This window comes from Nansenia antarctica, assembly GCF_963989245.1.
Source record: "Nansenia antarctica genome assembly, chromosome: 2".
Taxonomy (NCBI): Eukaryota; Metazoa; Chordata; class Actinopteri; order Argentiniformes; family Microstomatidae; genus Nansenia; species Nansenia antarctica.
In genome coordinates this window covers 29,326,229-29,343,728 of record NC_137675.1, presented here as the reverse complement: position 1 = coordinate 29,343,728, position 17,500 = coordinate 29,326,229, and the positions used below count along the sequence as shown (strand labels likewise).

The following is a 17,500-nucleotide window of genomic DNA, read 5'->3' as shown; positions in this document are numbered from 1 at the left end:
CTCTTACCTCTAACCTTTAACCTCTAACCTCTACCTCTAACCTCTAACCACTAACCACTAACCACTAACCTCTAACCTCTAACCTCTAACCTCTAACCTCTAACCACTAACCTCTAACCTCTAACCTCTAACCTCTAACCTCTAACCACTAACCTCTAACCTCTAACCTCTAACCTCTAACCTCTAACCACTAACCTCTAACCACTAACCACTAACCTCTAACCTCTAACCTCTAACCACTAACCTCTAACCTCTAACCTCTAACCACTAACCTCTAACCACTAACCACTAACCTCTAACCTCTAACCTCTAACCTCTAACCTCTAACCACTAACCTCTAACCTCTAACCACTAACCACTAACCTCTACCCTCTTACCTCTAACCACTAACCTCTACCCTCTTACCTCTAACCACTAACCACTAACCTCTAACCTCTAACCTCTAACCTCTAACCTCTAACCTCTAAGCTCTAACCTCGAACCACTAACCTTTAACCACTAACCTCTAACCTCTAACCTCTAACCTCTAACCACTAACCACTAACCTCTAACCTCTAACCTCTAACCACTAACCTCTAACCACTAACCACTAACCTCTAACCTCTAACCTCTAACCACTAACCACTAACCACTAACCTCTAACCTCTAACCTCTAACCTCTAACCACTAACCTTTAACCTCAAACCTCTAACCACTAACCTCTATCCACTAACCTCTAACCTCTAACCTCTAACCTCTAACCTCTAACCACTAACCACTAACCTCTAACCTCTAACCACTAACCACTAACCTCTAACCTCTAACCACTAACCTCTAACCACTAACCTCTAACCTCTAACCTCTAACCTCTACCCTCTAACCTCTAACCACTAACCTCTAACCTCTAACCTCTAACCACTAACCTCTAACCTCTAACCTCTAACCACTAACCACTAACCTCAAACCACTAACCTCTAACCTCTAACCACTAACCTCTAACCTCTAACCACTAACCTCTAACCTCTAACCACTAACCTCTAACCTCTAACCTCTAACCTCTAACCACTAACCTCTAACCACTAACCTCTAACCTCTAACCTCTAACCTCTAACCACTAACCACTAACCTCTAACCTCTAACCTCTAACCTCTAACCACTAACCTCTAACCACTAACCACTAACCTCTAACCTCTAACCTCTAACCTCTAACCACTAACCTCTAACCTCTAACCTCTAACCACTAACCTCTAACCTCTAACCTCTAACCTCTAACCACTAACCTCTAACCACTAACCACTAACCTCTAACCTCTAACCTCTAACCTCTAACCACTAACCTCTAACCACTAACGACTAACCACTAACCACTAACCTCTAACCTCTAACCACTAACCACTAACCTCTAACCTCTAACCTCTAACCTCTAACCACTAACCTCTAACCTCTAACCACTAACCTCTAACCACTAACCACTAACCTCTAACCACTAACCTCTAACCTCTAACCTCTAACCTCTAACCTCTAACCACTAACCTCTAACCACTAACCTCTAACCTCTAACCTCTAACCTCTAACCTCTAACCTCTAACCACTAACCACTAACCTCTAACCTCTAACCACTAACCACTAACCACTAACCTCTAACCTCTAACCTCTAACCTCTAACCACTAACGACTAACCACTAACCACTAACCTCTAACCTCTAACCTCTAACCACTAACCACTAACCTCTAACCTCTAACCACTAACCTCTAACCTCTAACCTCTAACCACTAACCTCTAACCACTAACCTCTAACCTCTAACCACTAACCTCTAACCTCTAACCTCTAACCACTAACCACTGACCACTGACCTCTGACCTCTAACCTCTAACCTATAACCTCTAACCTCTAACCTCTAACCTCTAACCACTAACCTCTAACCTCTAACCTCTAACCACTAACCTCTAACGTCTAACCTCTAACCTCTAACCACTAACCACTAACCTCTAACCTCTAACCACTAACCTCTAACCACTAACCTCTAACCTCTAACCTCTAACCTCTAACCTCTAACCACTAACCTCTAACCACTAACCTCTAACCACTAACCTCTAACCTCTAACGTCTAACCTCTAACCTCTAACCACTAACCTCTAACGTCTAACCTCTAACCTCTAACCACTAACCACTAACCTCTAACCTCTAACCACTAACCTCTAACCACTAACCTCTAACCTCTAACCTCTAACCTCTAACCACTAACCACTAACCTCTAACCTCTAACCACTAACCTCTAACCACTAACCTCTAACCTCTAACCTCTAACCTCTAACCACTAACCACTAACCTCTAACCTCTAACCTCTAACCTCTAACCTCTAACCTCTAACCACTAACCTCTAACCTCTAACCACTAACCACTAACCACTAACCACTAACCTCTAACCTCTAACCTCTAACCACTAACCACTAACCTCTAACCTCTAACCACTAACCTCTAACCTCTAACCTCTAACCTCTAACCTCTAACCACTAACGACTAACCACTAACCACTAACCTCTAACCTCTAACCTCTAACCTCTAACCACTAACCACTAACCTCTAACCACTAACCTCTAACCACTAACCACTAACCTCTAACCTCTAACCACTAACCTCTAACCACTAACCTCTAACCTCTAACCTCTAACCTCTAACCACTAACCACTAACCTCTAACCACTAACCTCTAACCTCTAACCACTAACCACTAACCTCTAACCTCTAACCTCTAACCTCTAACCACTAACCTCTAACCTCTAACCTCTAACCTCTAACCACTAACCTCTAACCACTAACCTCTAACCTCTAACCACTAACCTCTAACCACTAACCACTAACCTCTAACCTCTAACCTCTAACCTCTAACCTCTAACCACTAACCACTAACCTCTAACCACTAACCACTAACCTCTAACCTCTAACCTCTAACCACTAACCACTGACCTCTGACCTCTAACCACTAACCTCTAACCCTATAACCTCTAACCTCTAACCACTAACCTCTAACCTCTAACCTCTAACCACTAACCTCTAACCTCTAACCTCTAACCTCTAACCACTAACCTCTAACCTCTAACCTCTAACCTCTAACCTCTAACCTCTTACCTCTAACCTCTAACCTCTAACCTCTAACCTCTAACCACTAACCTCTAACCTCTAACCACTAACCTCTAACCTCTATCCACTAACCTCTAACCTCTAACCACTAACCTCTAACCACTAACCTCTAACCTCTAACCTCTAACCACTAACCTCTAACCACTAACCTCTAACCTCTAACCACTAACCTCTAACCACTAACCTCTAACCTCTAACCACTAACCACTAACCTCTAACCTCTAACCACTAACCTCTAACCACTAACCTCTAACCACTAACCTCTAACCACTAACCACTAACCTCTAACCTCTAACCACTAACCACTAACCACTAACCTCTAACCACTAACCTCTAACCACTAACCTCTAACCACTAACCTCTAACCACTAACCACTAACCTCTAACCACTAACCACTAACCTCTAACCTCTAACCTCTAACCTCTAACCACTAACCTCTAACCTCTAACCTCTAACCACTAACCACTAACCTCTAACCACTAACCTCTAACCTCTAACCTCTAACCTCTAACCACTAACCTCTAACCACTAACCACTAACCTCTAACCTCTAACCTCTAACCTCTAACCACTAACCACTAACCTCTAACCACTAACCTCTAACCTCTAACCTCTAACCTCTAACCACTAACCTCTAACCTCTAACCTCTAACCACTAACCTCTAACCTCTAACCTCTAACCTCTAACCTCTAACCACTAACCTCTAACCTCTAACCTCTAACCACTAACCTCTAACCTCTACCCTCTTACCTCTAACCACTAACCACTAACCTCTAACCTCTAACCTCTAACCTCTAACCACTAACCTCTAACCACTAACCTCTAACCTCTAACCTCTAACCTCTAACCACTAACCTCTAACGTCTAACCTCTAACCTCTAACCTCTAACCACTAACCACTAACCTCTAACCTCTAACCTCTAACCACTAACCTCTAACCACTAACCACTAACCTCTAACCTCTAACCACTAACCACTAACCACTAACCTCTAACCTCTAACCTCTAACCTCTAACCACTAACCTTTAACCTCTAACCTCTAACCACTAACCTTTAACCTCTAACCTCTAACCACTAACCTTTAACCTCTAACCTCTAACCACTAACCTTTAACCTCTAACCTCTAACCTCTAACCACTAACCTCTAACCTTTAACCTCTAACCTCTAACCACTAACCACTAACCTTTAACCTCTAACCTCTAACCACTAACCTCTAACCTCTAACCTCTAACCTCTAACCTCTAACCTCTAACCACTAACCTCTATCCACTAACCTCTAACCTCTAACCTCTAACCTCTAACCACTAACCTCTAACCACTAACCTCTAACCTCTAACCTCTAACCACTAACCACTAACCTCTAACCTCTAACCACTAACCTCTAACCACTAACCTCTAACCTCTAACCACTAACCACTAACCTCTAACCTCTAACCACTAACCTCTAACCACTAACCTCTAACCTCTAACCTCTAACCACTAACCTCTAACCTCTAACCTCTAACCTCTACCCTCTAACCTCTAACCTCTAACCTCTAACCACTAACCTCTAACCTCTAACCTCTAACCACTAACCTCTAACCTCTAACCTCTAACCACTAACCACTAACCTCTAACCACTAACCACTAACCTCTAACCTCTAACCTCTAACCTCTAACCACTAACCTCTAACCACTAACCTCTAACCTCTAACCTCTAACCACTAACCTCTTACCTCTAACCTTTAACCTCTAACCTCTAACCTCTAACCACTAACCTCTAACCTCTAACCTCTAACCTCTAACCTCTAACCTCTAACCACTAACCTCTAACCTCTAACCTCTAACCACTAACCACTAACCTCTAACCTCTAACCTCTAACCTCTAACCACTAACCACTAACCACTAACCTCTAACCTCTAACCTCTAACCACTAACCTTTAACCTCTAACCTCTAACCACTAACCTCTATCCACTAACCTCTAACCTCTAACCTCTAACCTCTAACCTCTAACCACTAACCTCTAACCTCTAACCACTAACCACTAACCTCTAACCTCTAACCACTAACCACTAACCTCTAACCTCTAACCACTAACCACTAACCTCTAACCACTAACCTCTAACCTCTAACCTCTAACCTCTACCCTCTAACCTCTAACCTCTAACCACTAACCTCTAACCTCTAACCTCTAACCACTAACCTCTAACCTCTAACCTCTAACCACTAACCACTAACCTCAAACCACTAACCTCTAACCTCTAACCACTAACCTCTAACCTCTAACCACTAACCTCTAACCTCTAACCACTAACCTCTAACCTCTAACCTCTAACCTCTAACCACTAACCTCTAACCTCTAACCTCTAACCTCTAACCTCTAACCTCTAACCACTAACCACTAACCTCTAACCTCTAACCTCTAACCACTAACCTCTAACCACTAACCACTAACCTCTAACCTCTAACCTCTAACCTCTAACCTCTAACCTCTAACCACTAACCTCTAACCTCTAACCTCTAACCACTAACCTCTAACCACTAACCACTAACCTCTAACCTCTAACCTCTAACCTCTAACCACTAACCTCTAACCACTAACGACTAACCACTAACCACTAACCTCTAACCTCTAACCACTAACCACTAACCTCTAACCTCTAACCACTAACCTCTAACCTCTAACCTCTAACCACTAACGACTAACCACTAACCTCTAACCTCTAACCTCTAACCACTAACCACTAACCTCTAACCACTAACCTCTAACCTCTAACCTCTAACCACTAACCTCTAACCTCTAACCTCTAACCTCTAACCTCTAACCTCTAACCACTAACCTCTAACCACTAACCTCTAACCACTAACCTCTAACCTCTAACCACTAACCTCTAACCTCTAACCACTAACCACTAACCACTGACCTCTGACCTCTAACCTCTAACCTATAACCTCTAACCTCTAACCTCTAACCTCTAACCACTAACCTCTAACCTCTAACCTCTAACCACTAACCTCTAACGTCTAACCTCTAACCTCTAACCACTAACCACTAACCTCTAACCTCTAACCACTAACCTCTAACCACTAACCTCTAACCTCTAACCTCTAACCTCTAACCTCTAACCACTAACCTCTAACCACTAACCTTTAACCTCTAACCTCTAACCTCTAACCTCTAACCACTAACCTCTAACGTCTAACCTCTAACGTCTAACCTCTAACCACTAACCTCTAACGTCTAACCTCTAACCTCTAACCACTAACCACTAACCTCTAACCTCTAACCACTAACCTCTAACCACTAACCTCTAACCTCTAACCTCTAACCTCTAACCACTAACCACTAACCTCTAACCTCTAACCTCTAACCTCTAACCTCTAACCACTAACCTCTAACCTCTAACCACTAACGACTAACCACTAACCACTAACCTCTAACCTCTAACCTCTAACCACTAACCACTAACCTCTAACCTCTAACCACTAACCTCTAACCTCTAACCTCTAACCTCTAACCTCTAACCACTAACGACTAACCACTAACCACTAACCTCTAACCTCTAACCTCTAACCTCTAACCACTAACCACTAACCTCTAACCACTAACCTCTAACCACTAACCACTAACCTCTAACCACTAACCTCTAACCTCTAACCACTAACCTCTAACCTCTAACCTCTAACCACTAACCACTAACCTCTAACCACTAACCTCTAACCTCTAACCACTAACCACTAACCTCTAACCTCTAACCTCTAACCACTAACCTCTAACCTCTAACCTCTAACCTCTAACCACTAACCTCTAACCACTAACCTCTAACCTCTAACCACTAACCTCTAACCACTAACCACTAACCTCTAACCTCTAACCACTAACCTCTAACCTCTAACCACTAACCACTAACCTCTAACCACTAACCACTAACCTCTAACCTCTAACCACTAACCACTAACCACTGACCTCTGACCTCTAACCACTAACCTCTAACCTATAACCTCTAACCTCTAACCACTAACCTCTAACCACTAACCTCTAACCACTAACCACTAACCTCTAACCTCTAACCACTAACCACTAACCACTAACCTCTAACCACTAACCTCTAACCACTAACCTCTAACCACTAACCTCTAACCACTAACCACTAACCTCTAACCACTAACCACTAACCTCTAACCTCTAACCTCTAACCTCTAACCACTAACCTCTAACCTCTAACCTCTAACCTCTAACCACTAACCACTAACCTCTAACCACTAACCTCTAACCTCTAACCTCTAACCTCTAACCACTAACCTCTAACCACTAACCACTAACCTCTAACCTCTAACCTCTAACCACTAACCACTAACCTCTAACCTCTAACCTCTAACCTCTAACCACTAACCACTAACCACTAACCTCTAACCACTAACCTCTAACCACTAACCTCTAACCTCTAACCTCTAACCTCTAACCACTAACCTCTAACCACTAACCTCTAACCTCTAACCTCTAACCTCTAACCTCTAACCACTAACCTCTAACCACTAACCTCTAACCTCTAACCTCTAACCACTAACCACTAACCTCTAACCTCTAACCTCTAACCTCTAACCACTAACCACTAACCACTAACCTCTAACCACTAACCTCTAACCACTAACCTCTAACCTCTAACCTCTAACCTCTAACCACTAACCTCTAACCACTAACCTCTAACCTCTAACCTCTAACCACTAACCTCTAACCTCTAACCTCTAACCTCTAACCTCTAACCACTAACCTCTAACCTCTAACCTCTAACCTCTAACCACTAACCTCTAACCTCTAACCACTAACCTCTAACCACTAACCTCTAACCTCTAACCTCTAACCTCTAACCACTAACCACTAACCTCTAACCTCTAACCACTAACCTCTAACCTCTACCCTCTTACCTCTAACCACTAACCACTAACCTCTAACCTCTAACCTCTAACCTCTAACCACTAACCACTAACCTCTAACCACTAACCTCTAACCTCTAACCTCTAACCTCTAACCACTAACCTCTAACCTCTAACCTCTAACCTCTAACCTCTAACCACTAACCACTAACCTCTAACCTCTAACCTCTAACCACTAACCTCTAACCACTAACCACTAACCTCTAACCTCTAACCTCTAACCACTAACCACTAACCACTAACCTCTAACCTCTAACCTCTAACCTCTAACCACTAACCTTTAACCTCTAACCTCTAACCACTAACCTTTAACCTCTAACCTCTAACCACTAACCTTTAACCTCTAACCTCTAACCACTAACCTTTAACCTCTAACCTCTAACCTCTAACCACTAACCACTAACCTCTAACCTTTAACCTCTAACCTCTAACCACTAACCACTAACCTTTAACCTCTAACCTCTAACCACTAACCTCTAACCTCTAACCTCTAACCTCTAACCACTAACCTCTAACCTCTAACCTCTAACCTCTAACCACTAACCTCTATCCACTAACCTCTAACCTCTAACCTCTAACCTCTAACCACTAACCTCTAACCACTAACCTCTAACCTCTAACCTCTAACCACTAACCACTAACCTCTAACCTCTAACCACTAACCTCTAACCACTAACCTCTAACCTCTAACCACTAACCACTAACCTCTAACCTCTAACCACTAACCTCTAACCACTAACCTCTAACCTCTAACTTCTAACCACTAACCTCTAACCTCTAACCTCTAACCTCTACCCTCTAACCTCTAACCACTAACCTCTAACCTCTAACCACTAACCTCTAACCACTAACCTCTAACCTCTAACCTCTAACCTCTAACCACTAACCACTAACCTCTAACCACTAACCACTAACCTCTAACCTCTAACCTCTAACCTCTAACCACTAACCTCTAACCACTAACCTCTAACCTCTAACCTCTAACCACTAACCTCTTACCTCTAACCTTTAACCTCTAACCTCTAACCTCTAACCACTAACCTCTAACCTCTAACCTCTAACCTCTAACCTCTAACCACTAACCTCTAACCACTAACCTCTAACCTCTAACCTCTAACCACTAACCTCTTACCTCTAACCTTTAACCTCTAACCTCTAACCTCTAACCACTAACCTCTAACCTCTAACCACTAACCTCTAACCACTAACCACTAACCTCAAACCTCTAACCTCTAACCACTAACCTCTAACCTCTAACCTCTAACCACTAACCTCTAACCTCTAACCTCTAACCACTAACCTCTAACCACTAACCTCTAACCTCTAACCACTAACCTCTAACCTCTAACCTCTAACCTCTACCCTCTTACCTCTAACCTCTAACCACTAACCTTTAACCACTAACCTCTAACCTCTAACCTCTAACCTCTAACCTCTAACCACTAACCTCTAACCTCTAACCACTAACCACTAACCTTTAACCTCTAACCACTAACCACTAACCTCTAACCTCTAACCTCTAACCTCTAACCACTAACCTCTAACCTCTAACCTCTAACCTCTAACCACTAACCTCTAACCTCTAACCTCTAACCACTAACCTCTAACCTCTAACCACTAACCTCTAACCACTAACCTCTAACCTCTAACCACTAACCTCTAACCACTAACCTCTAACCTCTAACCACTAACCACTAATCTCTAACCTCTAACCTCTAACCACTAACCTCTAACCTCTAACCTCTAACCTCTAACCACTAACCTCTAACCACTAACCTCTAACCTCTAACCTCTAACCACTAACCTCTAACCTCTAACCTCTAACCTCTAACCTCTAACCACTAACCACTAACCACTAACCTCTAACCTCTAACCTCTAACCTATAACCTCTAACCTCTAACCTCTAACCTCTAACCTCTAACCTCTAACCTCTTACCACTAACCACTAACCACTAACCTCTAACCTCAAACCTCTAACCTCTAACCTTTAACCTCTAACCTCTAACCTCTAACCTCTAACCACTAACCTCTAACCTCTAACCTCTAACCTCTAACCACTAACCTCTAACCACTAACCTCTAACCTCTAACCACTAACCTCTAACCACTAACCTCTAACCTCTAACCACTAACCTCTAACCTCTAACCACTAACCACTAACCTTTAACCTCTAACCTCTAACCTCTAACCTCTAACCTCTAACCTCTAACCTCTAACCACTAATCTCTAACCTCTAACCTCTAACCACTAACCTCTAACCTCTAACCTCTAACCACTAACCACTAACCACTAACCTCTAACCTCTAACCTCTAACCTCTAACCTCTGACCTCTAACCACTAACCTCTAACCTCTAACCTCTAACCTCTAACCTCTAACCACTGACCTCTAACCTCTAACCTCTAACCTCTAACCACTAACCTCTAACCACTAACCTCTAACCTCTAACCTCTAACCTCTAACCACTAACCTCTAACCTCTAACCACTAACCTCTAACCACTAACCTCTAACCACTAACCTCTAACCTCTAACCTCTAACCTCTAACCACTAACCTCTAACCTCTAACCTCTAACCTCTAACCTCTAACCACTAACCTCTAACCTCTAACCACTAACCTCTAACCTCTAACCTCTAACCTCTAACCTCTAACCTCTAACCTCTAACCACTAACCACTAACCTCTAACCTCTAACCTCTAACCACTAACCTCTAACCACTAACCTCTAACCTCTAACCTTTAACCACTAACCACTAACCTCTAACCACTAACCTCTAACCTCTAACCACTAACCTCTAACCACTAACCTCTAACCACTAACCTCTAACCTCTAACCTCTAACCACTAACCACTAATCTCTAACCTCTAACCTCTAACCACTAACCTCTAACCTCTAACCTCTAACCTCTAACCACTAACCTCTAACCACTAACCTCTAACCTCTAACCTCTAACCACTAACCTCTAACCTCTAACCTCTAACCTCTAACCTCTAACCACTAACCACTAACCACTAACCTCTAACCTCTAACCTCTAACCTCTAACCACTAACCTTTAACCTCTAACCTCTAACCTCTAACCTCTAACCTCTTACCACTAACCTCTAACCTCTAACCTCTAACCTCTAACCACTAACCTTTAACCTCTAACCTCTAACCTCTAACCACTAACCTCTAACCTCTAACCTCTAACCTCTAACCACTAACCTCTAACCACTAACCTCTAACCTCTAACCACTAACCTCTAACCACTAACCTCTAACCTCTAACCTCTAACCTCTAACCACTAACCACTAACCTTTAACCTCTAACCTCTAACCTCTAACCTCTAACCTCTAACCACTAACCTCTAACCACTAACCTCTAACCTCTAACCTCTAACCACTAACCTCTAACCTCTAACCTCTAACCTCTAACCTCTAACCACTAACCACTAACCACTAACCTCTAACCTCTAACCTCTAACCTATAACCTCTAACCTCTAACCTCTAACCTCTAACCTCTAACCTCTAACCTCTTACCACTAACCACTAACCACTAACCTCTAACCTCAAACCTCTAACCTCTAACCTTTAACCTCTAACCTCTAACCTCTAACCTCTAACCACTAACCTCTAACCTCTAACCTCTAACCTCTAACCACTAACCTCTAACCACTCACCTCTAACCTCTAACCACTAACCTCTAACCACTAACCTCTAACCTCTAACCACTAACCTCTAACCTCTAACCACTAACCACTAACATTTAACCTCTAACCTCTAACCTCTAACCTCTAACCTCTAACCTCTAACCTCTAACCACTAATCTCTAACCTCTAACCTCTAACCACTAACCTCTAACCTCTAACCTCTAACCACTAACCACTAACCACTAACCTCTAACCTCTAACCTCTAACCTCTAACCTCTGACCTCTAACCACTAACCTCTAACCTCTAACCTCTAACCTCTAACCTCTAACCACTGACCTCTAACCTCTAACCTCTAACCTCTAACCACTAACCTCTAACCACTAACCTCTAACCTCTAACCACTAACCTCTAACCTCTAACCACTAACCTCTAACCTCTAACCACTAACCTCTAACCACTAACCTCTAACCACTAACCTCTAACCTCTAACCTCTAACCTCTAACCACTAACCTCTAACCTCTAACCTCTAACCTCTAACCTCTAACCACTAACCTCTAACCTCTAACCACTAACCTCTAACCTCTAACCTCTAACCTCTAACCTCTAACCTCTAACCTCTAACCTCTAACCTCTAACCACTAACCACTAACCTCTAACCTCTAACCTCTAACCACTAACCTCTAACCACTAACCTCTAACCTCTAACCTTTAACCACTAACCACTAACCTCTAACCACTAACCTCTAACCTCTAACCACTAACCTCTAACCACTAACCTCTAACCACTAACCTCTAACCTCTAACCTCTAACCACTAACCACTAATCTCTAACCTCTAACCTCTAACCACTAACCTCTAACCTCTAACCTCTAACCTCTAACCACTAACCTCTAACCACTAACCTCTAACCTCTAACCTCTAACCACTAACCTCTAACCTCTAACCTCTAACCTCTAACCTCTAACCACTAACCACTAACCACTAACCTCTAACCTCTTACCTCTAACCTCTAACCACTAACCTTTAACCTCTAACCTCTAACCTCTAACCTCTAACCTCTTACCACTAACCTCTAACCTCTAACCTCTAACCTCTAACCACTAACCTTTAACCTCTAACCTCTAACCTCTAACCACTAACCTCTAACCTCTAACCTCTAACCACTAACCTCTAACCACTAACCTCTAACCTCTAACCACTAACCTCTAACCACTAACCTCTAACCTCTAACCTCTAACCTCTAACCACTAACCACTAACCTTTAACCTCTAACCTCTAACCTCTAACCTCTAACCTCTAACCTCTAACCTCTAACCACTAATCTCTAACCTCTAACCTCTAACCACTAACCTCTAACCTCTAACCTCTAACCACTAACCACTAACCACTAACCTCTAACCTCTAACCTCTAACCTCTAACCTCTGACCTCTAACCTTTAACCTCTAACCTCTAACCTCTAACCTCTAACCACTAACCTCTAACCTCTAACCTCTAACCTCTAACCACTAACCTCTAACCACTCACCTCTAACCTCTAACCACTAACCTCTAACCACTAACCTCTAACCTCTAACCACTAACCTCTAACCTCTAACCACTAACCACTAACCTTTAACCTCTAACCTCTAACCTCTAACCTCTAACCTCTAACCTCTAACCTCTAACCACTAATCTCTAACCTCTAACCTCTAACCACTAACCTCTAACCTCTAACCTCTAACCACTAACCACTAACCACTAACCTCTAACCTCTAACCTCTAACCTCTAACCTCTGACCTCTAACCACTAACCTCTAACCTCTAACCTCTAACCTCTAACCTCTAACCACTGACCTCTAACCTCTAACCTCTAACCTCTAACCACTAACCTCTAACCACTAACCTCTAACCTCTAACCACTAACCTCTAACCTCTAACCACTAACCTCTAACCTCTAACCACTAACCTCTAACCACTAACCTCTAACCACTAACCTCTAACCTCTAACCTCTAACCTCTAACCACTAACCTCTAACCTCTAACCTCTAACCTCTAACCTCTAACCACTAACCTCTAACCTCTAACCACTAACCTCTAACCTCTAACCTCTAACCTCTAACCTCTAACCTCTAACCTCTAACCTCTAACCTCTAACCACTAACCACTAACCTCTAACCTCTAACCTCTAACCACTAACCTCTAACCACTAACCTCTAACCTCTAACCTTTAACCACTAACCACTAACCTCTAACCACTAACCTCTAACCTCTAACCACTAACCTCTAACCACTAACCTCTAACCACTAACCTCTAACCTCTAACCTCTAACCACTAACCACTAATCTCTAACCTCTAACCTCTAACCACTAACCTCTAACCTCTAACCTCTAACCTCTAACCACTAACCTCTAACCACTAACCTCTAACCTCTAACCTCTAACCACTAACCTCTAACCTCTAACCTCTAACCTCTAACCTCTAACCACTAACCACTAACCACTAACCTCTAACCTCTTACCTCTAACCTCTAACCACTAACCTTTAACCTCTAACCTCTAACCTCTAACCTCTAACCTCTTACCACTAACCTCTAACCTCTAACCTCTAACCTCTAACCACTAACCTTTAACCTCTAACCTCTAACCTCTAACCACTAACCTCTAACCTCTAACCTCTAACCACTAACCTCTAACCACTAACCTCTAACCTCTAACCACTAACCTCTAACCACTAACCTCTAACCTCTAACCTCTAACCTCTAACCACTAACCACTAACCTTTAACCTCTAACCTCTAACCTCTAACCTCTAACCTCTAACCACTAATCTCTAACCTCTAACCTCTAACCACTAACCTCTAACCTCTAACCTCTAACCACTAACCACTAACCACTAACCTCTAACCTCTAACCTCTAACCTCTAACCTCTGACCTCTAACCACTAACCTCTAACCTCTAACCTCTAACCTCTAACCTCTAACCACTGACCTCTAACCTCTAACCTCTAACCTCTAACCACTAACCTCTAACCACTAACCTCTAACCTCTAACCACTAACCTCTAACCTCTAACCACTAACCTCTAACCTCTAACCACTAACCTCTAACCACTAACCTCTAACCTCTAACCACTAACCTCTAACCACTAACCTCTAACCTCTAACCACTAACCTCTAACCTCTAACCTCTAACCACTAACCTCTAACCTCTAACCACTAACCTCTAACCACTAACCTCTAACCTCTAACCACTAACCTCTAACCACTAACCACTAACCTCTAACCACTAACCTCTAACCACACTAACCTCTAACCTCTAACCTCTAACCACTAACCTCTAACCACTAACCTCTAACCTCTAACCTTTAACCACTAACCACTAACCTCTAACCTCTAACCACTAACCTCTAACCTCTAACCACTAACCTCTAACCTCTAACCTCTAACCACTAACCACTAACCTCTAACCTCTAACCACTAACCTCTACCCTCTAACCTCTAACCTCTAACCACTAACCACTAACCTCTTACCACTAACCTCTAACCTCTAACCTCTAACCTCTAACCACTAACCTCTAACCTCTAACCTCTAACCTCTAACCACTAACCTCTAACCACTAACCACTAACCACTAACCACTAACCTCTAACCTCTAACCTCTAACCTCTAACCACTAACCTCTAACCTCTAACCTCCAACCTCTAACCACTAACCTCTAACCACTAACCTCTAACCAGTGGCGGCTGGTGCTAAATTTTTTGGGTGGGGCACAGCAGTGTTTCCTCCAGGATTTTTCACATTAGTGGCGGGGGGGTCCTCTTTCGCGTGCACGCGCGCTCAAAACAAAGACGTAATTTCACTTTACCCACGCAATACCCACTTAAACATGTGTGAGGATACGTAACGGCGTTTTGTGACAGAACTTTCACTTTCATTCATGAAATTCACCCCGTCTGTGTTACTGTTTACACAAGTACAATCACAGTGTGACAGTCAGATGGAGCATTCGGTAAACAACAACAGCAAGGTAATGCATCAGTTGAGTTAAAGAAAACAAACTCTTACCTTTGATGACAGAACATGAGCCGTGTTTACCCGTACCTCCGTTCTGTTCGTGGTGATTTTAGAGAGGATAGATTATTTTTGCCCCCACGTTAGGTGCGAGGCTACTCGGTTAACCCATTAGCGGGAACATTATTAGTTGCACAAAATAGGCTGATTTAATTGACCATGAACATCAGAGACAGACATTACGAATGTTCATTTTAAATACTCCGGAAGCCCGGAAGTCCGGAAAACCGGAAGTCGGAAGTCCTCAGCATAATGCATTGTCTGCAATACAACTGGATATTCAGGACGCACATTTTTGCGCCCCGGCCAAGAAATAGAGACAGCCAATTGGAGCGCTGCTACAGCTCACGTGTAAGCGAAAAGTATTCGGCCTGGCATAGACTTGCATTGACCGGCGCCCCGACTCCTCCCCCTATGTATTTTAACAGTGAATTTTACACACACACAGATAAAAATGTTTATTGTATTGGAGGATTTTTAATGAATGCTGATAGGCGCCGACAGAATATCAGCCGCATTTTGTGAATAAACAATGTTTATTTAAAAAAAAAAACGTTTACAAATCGCAACTAGGAAGTGAAGGTGGGGGCGGCGCCCCAGCGCCCTCTATCGGCCAGCCGCCACTGCCTCTAACCTCTAACCTCTAACCACTAACCTCTAACCTCTAACCTCTAACCTCTAACCTCTAACCTCTAACCACTAACCTCTAACCTCTAACCACTAACCTCTACCCTCTACCCTGAAACCTCTAACCACTAACCTCTAATCACTAACCTCTACCCACTAACCACTAACCTCTAACCACTAACCTCTAACCTCTAACCACTAACCACTAACCTCTAACCACTAACCTCTAACCTCTAACCACTAACCACTAACCTCTACCCACTAACCACTAACCTCTAACCACTAACCTCTACCCTCTAACCACTAACCTCTACCCTCTACCCTCTAACATCTAACCTCTAACCTCTAACCTACCACCAGTACTCGAGTTGAGGGGGGATGGCATCAAAACGGTCAAAATCATCCCCCTTCGAAAACTGCCATCCCCCCTTTCCATCCCTTATGTAATTTTATCAATGAACGTGGTATTACTGCTATTTCAATATTTCGTTTTGTGCATATTGAGTAAAATACTGTGGGCGAGGGAGGGGGCACGCACACATACAATGACATGTTTACCAAGTCACTGACACTGAAGTCACTGACGCTGTGGGGATGCTAAAATTGTCCCCATATGATAAAATCCACCATCCCCCCTGATTTTCTTGAGTACTGAGTACTGATAAAAAATAAAAAAATAAAAGGAAAAAGTTTTGGCTCTATGTGGTCAGTGGTCACATGATTGGTTATCTATCAGCCATGATTTCAATTTTCTAAGTTTGGTTCATTTACATAGATAGAGGCACACATTCGCCACGATTAGAAAACCTACTACAGCGTTATAGTGTGTTTTCAAATGCTCAGAGTGACCAAAGGGGGCAGCAACGCACCAAAACAACAACCTGCTGCATCTCCAGCATCTTCTTCTACTCGCTACGCTTCTCTGTGATGTTTTTGTCTACCTGGCTGTCGTGTTATCTGATGAATGTTTAAAAGCCAGCTGTGTGTGTGTGTGTGTGTGTGTGTGTGTGTGTGTGTGTGTGTGTGTGTGTGTGTTTGTTCGTGTGTGTGTGTGTGTGTGTGCGTGTGTGTGTGTGTGTGTGTGTGTGTGTGTGTGTGTTTGTTCGTGTGTGTGTGTGTGTGTGTGTGTGTGTGGGTACATACCTGACTTAATCA

At 42.9% G+C, this 17,500-nt stretch overlaps 1 protein-coding gene across 1 annotated transcript in view; it reads left to right on the top strand.

The window, feature by feature from the left end:
* tsc2 (TSC complex subunit 2) overlaps positions 1-17,500 on the top strand; it is a gene marked incomplete at its 5' end in the record, with an annotated part of 72,813 nt that overhangs the window by 9,927 nt on the left and 45,386 nt on the right. The window lies entirely within an intron of this gene.